We start from the raw sequence: 13,128 nt of genomic DNA, 5'->3' as shown, positions 1-13,128 counted from the left end.
CTCAAAGCTACCTTGCTCTAACAGGTTGATGTAAGTCTATGTAGTTTCTTCATACAGACAGTTATTGTACTATTAAAGGGAGGAAAATCATTGTGTAGGATTGTGCACTATACAGTGTTGAGCGCTGGAGATTTTTCTCCAGAAGGGCATTTAAGCATAGGCAGTGAACTTTAAATATATGAGAGTTGAGCGATTAAATCACTCATTGAGTGACGAATCCAATGTACTGACTTCTGTGGGCCTAATTATGTGCTTAATTTTAACTCACTGCTTTGCTATGTTTAGTGCTGAGCACCCTCACGGAATGGGGTTTGAAAACAAGCCAGTAGTTATTAAAATACAAAGTGTTTAGGTCTGTATGATTAAGCCTATTGTTACAAGGCAGTTTGGACAAAAAAGCGGCTATTTGATAAAGTTTCTTCTGTTGAGTGAAAATACTATAAATAAAAGATGTGATTGACAGTTAATAAGAGATAGCATGTTATCTAAAATTGACAATAAGCTATGGTGGAAGTCTGAAAGAAACGTGCAAGGGCAAGATAAAAATTTTCTTCTGATTTTGGCCATTTACCTCTTTCCTCTCTTCTCTACCAATGAGTGAGAAATGGCGTTTTGGCTTATTTTACAAGTAATTTTTGAAAATTTTAAATATCCCCCATAATTTAAAAAATTTGGTTGAAGGGCACTTTGGAGGAGCACTGTGGTAAAGGGTGACTGTTGGCATTGTTAAATGCTGGTAAGTTATTCAAGCAATCTTTCAGTATCATGATTGAATAAGGATAAGGTCAGAATAGATTAACCTACCAGCCCCTTTAGGTCAAGCCAGCGGCTTTATTGTCTGTTGCTGATGAAGCCTTTTGATGGAATGAAAGAAGTAGTTAGACATTTCACACAGTTTAAATTTACAAGCATTTTCTGGAAGTGGGTAAATAGGTTGTTTGTTGTAACTTGTTATGGCTGGCCTTCTGTCTACATTAGGTGGGAACACTTGAAAAACGTAACTTTTCTCTCTCACATTGGGAGCTGCTTTTTTGCTTTGGTTTTGTCCCAGGTGTCAGTGAAAAGCCTCTCTTTATCTTGTGCTGTATAAACATTCTGTTGCTAAGAGTAGCACTGTGTGACACACTTACTGAGAGGGAAGATCTTTGCATTGCACTAATTCTGTCCAGTTGGTTTGTTTTGGTTTGTTGCTGTTTTGAATGATAAAGTTTGAGTGTGCCACAAGCGCATTTAAAGTCTGAGAAAAGAAATACCCTTATTCTAGAAACTTTCAGGTGCCTTTCAGATTTCATGTTTCTTGCAGCAGTGAGAAATGGCTCAGACTTGATAAATAAATAGCAATTTATTCATTTCTATGTGGTGGTGTTTATTTGTACAATTTTCATGCACAATTCACTTTCTTTTATATATATACACATTTTTAGTACTGCTAGTGTAGTGAAAGCAAAGCAGTAGTTAGCCTTGCTGCCTACTGCTGAGGAAAAGAAATCTTAACTGCTTTTTATGCGTGTTTAGCAGACGATACTGTTAATATTATACCCATACTGACAAAATAATTTTCAAGGCTAATATGGTATAAGAAATGGATTTTTAGGAGTCCAGCTTGAGAACATAGTGATAGGAATTAAATTTCAGTGGGAAAAGAGAGCAACTTTTTTGGAGGCAGGGGACAGAGAATGTGGACTTTTTTGAGTTCTCATCTTGTTATTTTCTTTCATGGAAGTCAGAAGACACTTAGGTCTGAGGACCTGCAATTAGATACCACGAGTATTAATAGGAAAGAGCTTTCTCATGTGAGTAGGAGTTTTGATATGAGTTTCGTTAAATATTCCCTCTGTGCTGCCTGGGTACTGCAGTTGGCTGTGGACATTTTGGACTTGAAGAGATTTTGGTTTGTTTTTTCTTTTTGAAATTGAAAATGTTATTTAAGTAGCTTTGCCCACAGCTGAAATAAGACAATTTTCACAGGTGCTGGGTTTAGTTGTGCAAAATAATTAGTCTCTAAGACTTGATTAAACATACCACAGCTGTGGGCAGACTTGTTATATTTGGGTGAAAGCCCAATCTGCACATATGGTCAACCTTAGCATTATGGTTCAATCCTGCTGTTTTCCCCCCCTTTAGATTTTTCAATATTAGCAACCCAGACCTTGCTCAAACACTTAATAAATCAAGCTTCTGCATGGGAATTTTTTGCTTGAACTCCTGTTGCTAATACTGTTACACCTGATTTGAGTAGAAGAGGCACATTGGCATCAGCTGCAGGCTGTAAAATGCCTGCCCTATTAGTAACAGGAGAGGAGGAAGGGAGAGTGGCAGGAATGAAAGGGCCAGCTGGCTGCTTGGGAAGTATGTCATGGGACTCAGCTCCTGCAAAATCATACATTGTCACAAAGTCTTTTGGGTGTTTGGCACATTGAATGTAACCAGGCCCCTGGCGGGAGAGTTTCATGGAAAGCTGCTGGTTTCCCTTTCTCTTAATGTTTTGGTCCATGGTGTAGCCTAAAAGTCATAACCATGGTATTAGTCACTCCACAGGTGTGTTATTAATGACCCTCTGCTCCAAGTGGAGTCAAAGGCAAGGTGGAGTAAGTGGATGAGATGTGTCAGTGTGCCAAACTGTAATAGGAGCAGCATAACAGAGGAGAATGTGCCTGTTGTAATGATCCTAGTATGGCACCCTCTGGCTCTTCACAGGTGGCTTTGTTTTGGAAGCATTTTGGAGCAGGTCAGTTTGTCCCATCCAAAGATGTGCCTGTCTTTCTGTCTCTGCTCCTGTGGCTGCAGCCTGAAATGTCCGGCAGGACTATTGAAACAAATGATCAAACAGGACGCTTTCATTTTGTAACTTGCTTTCCCCTTTGATAACCAGATTTTCCTTTGAACTTACTGTTTTCTTTGTTCTGACCTTTTTTAGGCTTGCATGCAAACAAGCGTATTGTTTTAGTTTAGATTTATGTCTTTGTGGAGATACTACACGTTACTTGGCGCAGTCATCCTTCTGTTCCTCCCCAGTTCCCTCATCAGTCCCTGCACTCCTTGGGGACGCTTCCAAGCAAGGCAACTGATTCATTGTTAGTGGATTAAAAGCGGCGCGGGTGTGCAGGCTGAAAGTTGCTGTCTGAAGAGGTATCAATAGTCTGATGGGAAGGCTTTGTTGTGGACAGACAGAGAGAAATCTGGCCTCCCTCTCCTGTGTCCTTTATAGAGTGCTAACAGGTGCCATGTAAGGACCCACAGAAAGCTTGGCTTTGCTCCTGTCATTTTATGCTGAGGCTAATTTGAGGTAATGAGAATCCAAACATTGGTAATTTATTTGTTCTGTTGATGGTCTCTGCAGAGAGGCAGAGCAAGATACTTTGAAACCTACATCATATTTCAGTCATTAAATTAGCAGGTATCAGATACAGTGGAAAGCTTTGTTTGAGCTCAGCAGTTTAAAAAAAATACTACTACTCTTTGCACGTTTTGTTTTTACAGTAGGCAATAGGAATTGTTCACTCACAGCCTCTGAAGAGTAAGCTCTTTCATGAATGAAAGCGTGTTGGTCATAAAGCAATAATTTTGTGTTGTTTCTTTGAAGTAGCATTCATTTGACCTTGAGGGGTCAAATGGCAGGACCAGGTGTTCCCATATTCTCCCAGCTATAGGGGCAGATTAGTTTTGTAGCACTCTGCTCCTCTCACTCTTAACTCAAGGGCTTTGGCAAAGCTGTGCTATGTTCTGCTTTATATGGAATGGGGAGATGCTACTAGGGATTTCTAATAGCAGGAGTTGCAGTGCCGTGGCTGTGCACATGCGTCATTTCCCCTGTTATCATCTGATACAAGCAGGCAACTGGGACGGACATGAATGGTACAAGGTGGAAGCGGAAACCTAGTTGCAGCACCGATGGAGCACAGGACTGCTGGTTGTCAGTAAAATGCCTGAAACTTAATGCCTAGTTGAATCCAAAAAGTCCTTAAGCATGAAGTTTTTGATCTGGCATCCTCCCTGGTGAATGGGAAGGGTCGGCTGCTTTCTGTGGGTCTTGGGCTGGATACCATTAGTGGGCCCAGTCACCAACTGACCTGAACATTCCCAGAAACAAGTAATACAGTACACTGGCACTCAGAGCCATATGGAGTCAAAAATATTCCCCATTTAAATTTGTCTGAGTTCCAGTGTTGCTGACGCTTATTTTTACTGAATTTAGGAATACCAGCTTGAAATAGGGGTGGCTGGTTAATGGTGTTGAAGTGCAATGAGATTTACAAAACAGAAAAGACTTGGCTGGAGAAGTGCACTCTGGTTTGTAGTTAATTACTATATGAAGTGTAGTCACAATGCTGGAGATGGATGCAGTCCAAAATCAATGAGCTATTTAAAAAAAAAAAAAAGCCAACCATCACCAACAGAAGCCTGCCAGCCATCACCAATGATGCCTCTGGTTTCCTTTATTTACTGCTGGATTATAGAAATGCAGAAGTGTTGCTTTTTAAATAGTGGTTTTTTTGTAATCCCGTAGTACTTTGTCTTTTATTCAGACAAATTGTTACCCACCCCTTTCCACTTGTATAACCCTGCTAAGAAGAGTTTTGTACCCTGCTGACCTTTGAGCTGAAAGCTGGCAGAGATGTATAATATGGTTTAGGCTCAATGCAAAAATGACTCCCTACAGAGAGAGAGGAGAGAGAGGCTCCATTAGAGTATTTCTGTCCATCTCCTGTATACTATTCATTCTTATTCCAGTGCACCAAACAATCTGTGTTTTCTAGCTGGAGTGAAAGCCTGTTTTATGTATGCAGCCCAAGGGAGGCTGGAATATTCCTTTTTAGTTGTAGCCTCGTGTGTGTGAACTGCATTCACATGGACTACTGCTGTCTGTCTTCTGTGGGGCTCTAGGTGGGAGAAGGCTGTCTTCATCTCTATGACAAAACCAGCCTTTTTTTTGGCTGCTGCTCTTTGCTGTTGAAATGTAAACCTAGCGCTTTATAGGTGTATTGGGTTTGCATGGCAAGGTTTTGGTAGTGGGGATGTACAGGGGTGGCTTCTGTGAGAAGCTGCTGGAAGCTTCCCACATGTCCAATAGAGCCAGTGCCAGCCAGCTCCAAGATGGACCTGCTGCTGGCCAAGGCTGAAACCATCAGCAATGGTGGTAGTGCCTCTGGGGTAACGTATAAGGGGGGGGAAACACGTGTGTGACAGTAGTGAGAAGAGAGGAGTGAGAATATGTGAAAGAAAACAACTCTGTAGACCTCAAGGTCAGTGACGAAGGAGGTGCTCCAGATGCCAGAGCAGAGGTTCCCCTGCAGCCTATGGTGAAGACCATGGTGAGACTGCCCAGCTTCCCTGCCAGGCTGTCCTCCTGCCTCATGGAGGTCCACAGTGGAGCAGATATCCACCTGCAGCCCATGGAGGACCCCATGCCATAGCAGGTGGATGCCCGAAGAAGGCTGTGACTCTGTGGGAAGCCTCCAGGCAGGACCTGTGGAGATAGGAGCCCATGCCAGGGCAGGTTTGCTGGCAGGACTTGTGACCCTGCAGGGGACCCACTGCTGGAGCAGTCTGTTCCTGAAAGACTGCAGTCCATGGGAAGGACTCGCATTGGAGTAGAAGGTCATGGAGGACTGTCTCCTGTGGGAGGGACCCTGTGCTGGAGCATGGGAGGAGTGTGAGGAGTCCACCCCTGAGGAGGAAGGAGAGGCAGAGACATGTGATGAACTGACTGCAAGCCCTGTTCCCCATCCCCCTATGCCGCTTGGGGGCAGGCAGTAGAGAAATCAGTAGTGATGTTGAGCCCAGAAAAAAGGGAGGAGTGGGGGGAAAGTGTTTTTAAGATGAGATTTTATTTCTTGTTACCCTACTCTGATTTTGATTGGTAATAAATTAATTTCCCCAAGTTGGGTCTGTTTTGCCTGTGAGGTAATTGCTGAGTGATCTCCCTGTCCTTATCTTGACCCATGAGCCTTTTGTTATATTTTCTCTCCCCTGTCTAGCTGAGGAGGTGAGTGACAGAGCGGCTTTTGTGGGCACCTGGCACCCAGACAGGGTCAATCCGCCACAAAGAGGGTACTTCTATCTGTAGATCTCAAGCACTTTTATAAAGGACTTCAGTGTGGGTGTATTGGTGCTAGAGATGGATAAAGCAATGCAGAGGGGAGGGAAAATCTTTCCTAAAGTGGCACGTCATACCATAGGATGAGCCAAGAATACCACTTTAGTTTATCTTGTGATCTCTTCTCATCCCTCTAAAAAAGTATTTGCAATTTCTAGAGACCTTGGAGGTGAAGGGAACTTTGGCTGATTGTAGTTTCCTGAAGTGTTTGCTGGAAGACTGAGATGCTCGTTTTGTCCTTGATCTTGGCACAACTGGGGCTACTTTGCCCTAACTGTGGACCAGGTCAGTGTTTTAGAGCAGTGAGGTATGAGGAAGGGCACATTCTGCATCAATCCTTTGGTGATAAGATTCCTCCTTTGTATTTTAGTACTGTCTGAAAGTTCATAAATCCAATGCGCTTAGCATGCCGGCAGTTCGGAGGAACATTTATGGTGGGTGGAGGCAAAGATGAAGAATTGTAGGGTAGGAGAGACAGAATCTGTTAGAAATAAGTAGCCTGTGTAACCAAGAAATTTATGTGAAATAGCAGTGAAGCATTACCCTTGTGGGATCTTCTGATTTTGCCATCCTGTTTTTATCCTCTTTATTGGTGCCATCTCAGTTGATGAAATGTCAGCAACTGCCATGTCTTTCCCCATGCTGTGCACAGGTACTGTCACGTTGGGTGAGGCTGCAGCGCCACCTAACACATTCTTGTCCAGTGGCCAGCAAATGAACAGGAAAATATATCAGAAATATGAACACACTTCCCTTTTTACCCTCCTGTTCCCTGGAGAATGATAATTCAAGAACTTCTTGAGTCTAGGCTGAGATGCACCCATTATCCATTGGTGTAATTATCTGCTGTTGGGCCTGCTCTTCATTAATTCCTCTTTCACCAGGTTGTCTTTTGACTACCAAAAAAAAAATTGGCAATGTTGACCATGTACTGACCACAATTTAATTATGCATGAGGTTGCTTGCTTTAAACATTCTGCTTAGTAGTTCCATTGTGTCACTTGATTCTTAAGTTTTATTGTTTAAAAGTATTGTTATTGCCAGTATAATAATTCATCTTCTATATGTCATTTTTGGTTTTAGAGCCGAGGGCTTTGCTAAAGCTTCAGTCTTTGTCTGAATGTGGGATGAGAGAAGGGGTGTTAAATTCTTTCCTGTAATTGTCCTTTCCTCAGCAAAATATAAAAATAATAGTTTGTAGTGTGATATTCCCTAATGCTCTCACCTTTTATCTTCTGAATGTGCAAAATTAAAAGAAAATCTTGGAGATATGCCAGGGACACTGTAAGTAAATATTAACATTACACTGTGAATGGTGATTATTGAACTCGCTATGCAGCTTGTGTGTGTTCAGTCGCTAAACATTGTGAATGGTGTGAGGTATTCTTTTTTGGCTGAAAGACTACCTGCGATCCTTTGGAATAAAACCTTTTCAGAAGTTGTGTACACTTTTTGTCAAGATTCTAGATTCAAGTGGACATTTTCATGCTGCAGATTACAAAAGAAGGAAAGTATTTCTTACCTGGCATGTTGTATTGTTCCATTTTTATAGGAATTGGAATCAGTGTGATGATCTGCTGTCCATAAATAATTTAAGGAATGTGCTTTATTTGTACATACACACAAGCTCGAAGTTAAATGTGGGGGGAAAAAAAACCCCAAATAAACCTTCACTTCTAAAAATTTTTCTGTAGTGCATATTAACGATAAAATGAATGTGTGTAGAAGTTCATCTCAGCCTCTCATGTCCTCTAAGAGTGTCCGTGCCTCTTGATTTTTCCCATACTGTTTAATCTCCCATAGTATACATTATGAAAATCAAGTATCCAATGCTTTTTACTCTTTTCACTGGTTGTCACTGTTTTGTGTTTTTTTTTTTTTTTTTTCCAGATTATCTGAATCCTGCTAAAAAGATAACTTCCCTGGTCAAACTCCTGATTGCATTCTCTGTTTACTTGATAGTGCTACCCTCCTGCATCTAAAGTATGCCTTTCATCTTGTGTTTTCTAGTGTAGTCCATGCTGCTAGTCACCTGTGATCCATGATCTAAATGTCAGTTACACTCACAGACAAGTAACACCGGCCTTTTTGTTCACTTAAGATAAAAGTTTAGATGGGTACCTTTTTGTTGGTTTTTCTGTTCTGTCTTTCATGTTAGAGAAGTGTGCTCTATAAAAATCCCATGTGTCTTCATTGTCTTCCTTTGAATGCTATTCTTAAAATTATCTCCTTAGGGTTACGATAAACAAAATACTTATAAAAGGTCAACCCAAAATATGCTGAATCCAGTGCCCGTTACATTGACCAGGTTTGTCATGCTCTTGCCCCTGTTTGTCCTTCTTCCCTTGTGGATGCGTATCTATCACTGACGTTTGCCTTTCCTTTTATTGGCAGCTCTGAGACCGGCACCATGCTTTATCCTGGGTCTCTACAGCACATGTCATCCTGGTGTTTTATTAGCATCCCTAACTGCTATACTAATGTAAATAACTGCTCACCTTGGTGATTTTTGTGCGTTTCTGATTGCATTAATGTATCCCTCCCCCGCTGTGCCTTGTCATTTGGGCAGCTTGTTAGGAAGAAGAAATTATTAGTCTTTAAAAACACAGGAAAAATCAAAGGGAGGAATAATAGAGGAAATCACACTCTTTCGTCAGAAAATTCTGATGACTTTATGCTTTCAAAATAGCAAATTCAAGTGGAAAATTTAATGAAAACCTAGGAAGAACACTTTTAATTCTAGCCATGGAATGTAAATCACTATCTTGCAAACCATATCTAGTAATAAAGGTCATGTCCACAGAAGTCTTTATAGGATAACTAAAGTTAGTGACTATGTTGTTAATAGTGGATTTCTCCTTAAACGTAGGAAAATCTTATATCAAGTCTTATTTATTACACTGAAATGACTGGAACTGGCAATCAGTGTCGATACTGTGGGGAGTCATCAGCATTGCGAGTAATTCACTCTTATAAGAGTTCCTGCATGTTGTATGCAGGTTTGATTTATGAAATAGTGTGCAGTTGTTTTTCAAGAATGCAATATGTTGCAACTGTGCTTATGAATAACTGGATAGTATTAGTCTTGCCAGAAGCTTATATTGGTAATCACTCTACACTTTTGAGTATCAAAGTTTCTGACTGGTTACTAGAATTATAGTGCTTTGTCTGTTAAGCAAAAGTGTTACATTGTTTAGATAGCTCTGTTATTTTTAAAAGTTATTAAATACAGAATTTACAGAATTGTTTGGCTCAAGGCTTTGAAAGGATGGTATAATTCCATGTGAAGTGGTGAGAGAAAGATACTAAATACATTTAAAAGGAAACAGCAAATCATCTAGTTAAGACATCATCCATTTAGCCTTTATAATCGTCATGTAAACTTGCTTCCTGAGCTTGTCTGGCTTTGGCAGTCATTTGATACCTAGAATGTAAGCAATTTGGGGCAGGGACAGTCTCTTCATTTACCTATTTATAACTGTTGTTCGTGCAATGTGGGTAGGGCATATTGGTGCTAGAACAAGAAATCTAATGAACGCACATATCATGTGTTTGGTTATCTTATATCTCTGTGTCCATATTTCATGTGTCCATTGTCATAATTATATTTTTCTTCCTCTTTGTTCTTTCCAGTACCTTGTAAGGCTGTTGACTGTATCTCCAGAGTATAAAAGCATGGTAGAAGTGTAGCCCAATAAATCAATGATAAATTAAGTCCTGATAGAAAGAAAATACAAAGATAGCTGGAGAGAAAATGTTCATTCCTAAAAAAAGAAAAGAAAAACCTGCAGAAGCAGAGCGAGCAAATGAATCTGAGGGTTTGACTACCTGTGGAGGCTTTAACACAGTTGCTGTTTTGAGCACAATGTTTTTGTGACCGTGTTTCTGGGATATTGTTTAGTGCCCTCTTTCTTCTAGAGTTACACACTTCACTTGCAACCGTGCTGTGAAATTTCAGTGGCCTCCTTATTGTGGACTAGAAGGTGCGTGGTTTTCTCCCTCTATTTCACTTCTGTTCTGACATGGAATTTCCACACACGTGGCATTACAGCTCAGTCTCTAATTATATCAAGTCCCCCATCCCAGTGACTCCACCACTGGCTGTGTGAGTACTTCGGTAAATCTTACGAAATTAAGTTGTTCTCAGTGGGATCAAGTCCAAGTTCCCACTTGCCTAAGTTAGCCCGACATTTTGTGAAAAAAAAAGTGGGTGAAGACCTGAGAAGCAATGTGTTCTGACAAAGAGATTTTTTTTGAATGGGAGTGTAAGTGTATGAAGATAGTTCCTGCCCAAAACTTACTTGGAATAAAAAAAAGAGGACCATTGACTGTCCTTCAGTTTATGGGGGATTTTATTTCAATGATAATTCAGCTTCTAATTACACATCCTTTTCTCCTAAAGGTGATTGATTGTTTAAATTCCCTTTGCTGTTTTATTAGTCCTTTTATTGTGATACTGAAAACAGGAAAGGCATTCCTTTAGGCCATCTCTAGATGCAAAATTTTATTTGTTCTTTGAGCAAGAGTATAGGTTCTGTAACGTTGGGCAATTCAATAAAAATAGGAGACAAAACATTGGCGGTAACAAACTAAATGCAAAAGGACCGATCGATGTACAGGAAATCCTTACTTCATTCTCACTGTTGCATTTTGAGACTTCAAAAAGAAAATGATTGAGTGAGACTGACAAAGCTAAGAGAGGAGGTATCTCAAAGCAAGTATGTTGAGGAGAAAACAATAGCTTCAAACCTCAGCTCCACGCCCAAGTAATGGTAGTGTGGCATTTCAGTGTGCAGTGTGCTCTCTTCTGCCAACTGTACACTCTCAGTGGACAAAAAGAATTTTACTTGGAAAATATTTTTTTTTCAGGTTAACTGGCCTAGAAAATACACTTCCATTATTTTCTTACCTTATTTTAGGAGGCGAATGTGGAACGTCTTAAATTCTTCTGAATTTTTTTTCCAAAAAATTAATTTACCATCTCTGTTATGCAGATGTATTTTGTTTTTTACTTTTAGAGCAGTTTGTATATATGCCTTTCAGTAACGCTGTGTAACATAATTCATTATTGATCTAAACTGTTAGGTGTGTGTAGAGGTAAAAGAAGATAAAATATATATTTTTTTCTTCCAGTTATTAACCGAAAACAACTTATTGCTGTTGCTATCATGTGTGGTGTTTTATTTATGGGCTAGGACTTCACTGTGCTGTATATGAAAACCTAAGAAACCGTGCCCATCCCAGGAAGATTACGCTGTTACTGTAACATGAGAGACAGAGGAATACAGACAGATGGAGGGTGTGTAAAAGCAACAGGATCATGTTTTTCAGTATAAGAGATAGTAGTCTTAGTGTTTACAAGCATGTGTGTAATGTTGGGATTTTTAGATCAGATTTCAAAGTTTCTGTTCTTCGTCTTAGTTCAAAATTTCCTTGTCAAAATTTTGTTACTCTAAAATATCAGGTCAACTCCCCACGTTGCCCATCAGTTGAGGGCATTGTTGAAGTGGATAGGCTTTGAGGTTACTTTGGTTTAAAAAAAGAGGTGTGTTTGATTTTAAGTGAGTTTATTCATGTAAGTATTTACCTTCAGACAAAATATTTTTAAGAACTTTTTATAACTGTAGGCGACTTCGGAAGTAAGGAAAGGACAACTGCTTCTATGCTTGTTTTGTAACTGTATGCTTGCATGTTTCAGCCACTCACAGCATGAATGGACAAATACATAGATCAGTTGTTTTTCACCTCTTTGTTACTTCAGTTTCCCCCCTTTCTCCTTTATGCTTTTACCTTAGGTGTCTCTCTTGAGGAGCAGAGGAGGAAGAATGTATGTACAGAGCAGGGAGTACTTCGTTGAATGTTGGTCCTGTACTTGCCTGTTGCTCTACCACTAGTTTAGGATCACTGACTGGTAATTGGATGATTGTATGGATGAGCTGTGCCACCTCCTTCTGCCCTCTCCCCTCCTCCCCGTGGCACGGCTATCAAAGCTGCTTTGAAAGGAGTATTTGGACCAGTCCTGTGCATGCCAGTGTGGTGAGAGACTGAAATGTATAAGGATGCAGAGATAAAGTCATGTGAAAGTAGACTGCTGTGCTATAACTGTGTAGAGATATCTGGTCAAATCCATGGTATGGGAACATGATTCTCACTAAAACTTACTCTTCATCTGACCTTAAATTGAAATGGCTGCTCATCATGTGTCTACAAAAATATCTATGAAGTGATATGTGCTCTGTACATCAGATTTGAAGTTAGCATGGATTCCTTGTCCTGTGCCTTCTTCATGGACATCTGTTTGGATTGCATTTCTACATTTCTGGCCACGCAGCTGGAGTGTAAACATTTTTGAAGTGTAGCTGTTGGATTATGTCTTTTGTTTGCTATTTTGTTGGGAGTTGGGGTTTACTTAATGAAGTACTGGATCTGTAATTACCACCATCCTTGTAGAAAGCTTAAGGCATTTTCTCTAAACTCAGATGGTTTAGATTTAGGAATTAGGAAGACTTGTGTGGTTATAAATATAATCTTCTGCATACTTCCTTTCCATTTTACTGGGGAAATGATTAGCTAGTCCTGCTACCTAGCAGCTTCCCGTTGATGTTGCATGGAGCTCTTGCTTTTGGTGTGGATCCGAATGCTATTGATGATCTGTAAGACCTTACTGATTTTCTGTAAGATAGGAATGGCGCTGGTGGGACAGAAGCTATTTGAAAGCAGGGAATTTTCTGTCTGCTTTTCCAGTTGAATTTACTGTCTAACTGGAGGACTGTGTTGCTACCATAGCCGTGTTAGCTGCTGGTTAGCATTTCGTATTCATCTTGGAACCAAATGTAGGTGTTTCAGTAGACACATTGAAAACATGTGCATAAACACATGACCTCTTTAACATTTGCTTGTTATTCCCTCTTCTGTAATTAACTATGCTCTACCAGACTGTGTTGAAATGAAGTTCTGTAGTTGTGGCGTGGGAGAGCAGAGTTTAAAGGGAAATGGAGCTTGGCTGAATAAGACTGACCTGCAGTTTGGTT

The 13,128-nt window shown here is 40.3% G+C and overlaps 1 protein-coding gene across 2 annotated transcripts in view; it reads left to right on the top strand.

Moving 5' to 3' along the window:
* The window catches only part of LOC128910883 (glypican-5-like), a 387,498-nt gene that overhangs the window by 25,455 nt on the left and 348,915 nt on the right, over window positions 1-13,128 (top strand). The gene's annotated exons all lie outside the window — the stretch shown is intronic.

This window comes from Rissa tridactyla, chromosome 6, assembly GCF_028500815.1.
Source record: "Rissa tridactyla isolate bRisTri1 chromosome 6, bRisTri1.patW.cur.20221130, whole genome shotgun sequence".
Lineage (NCBI taxonomy): Eukaryota > Metazoa > Chordata > Aves > Charadriiformes > Laridae > Rissa > Rissa tridactyla.
Note: the sequence above shows the minus strand (reverse complement) of the source record. Positions and strands in the feature narration are given on the sequence as shown.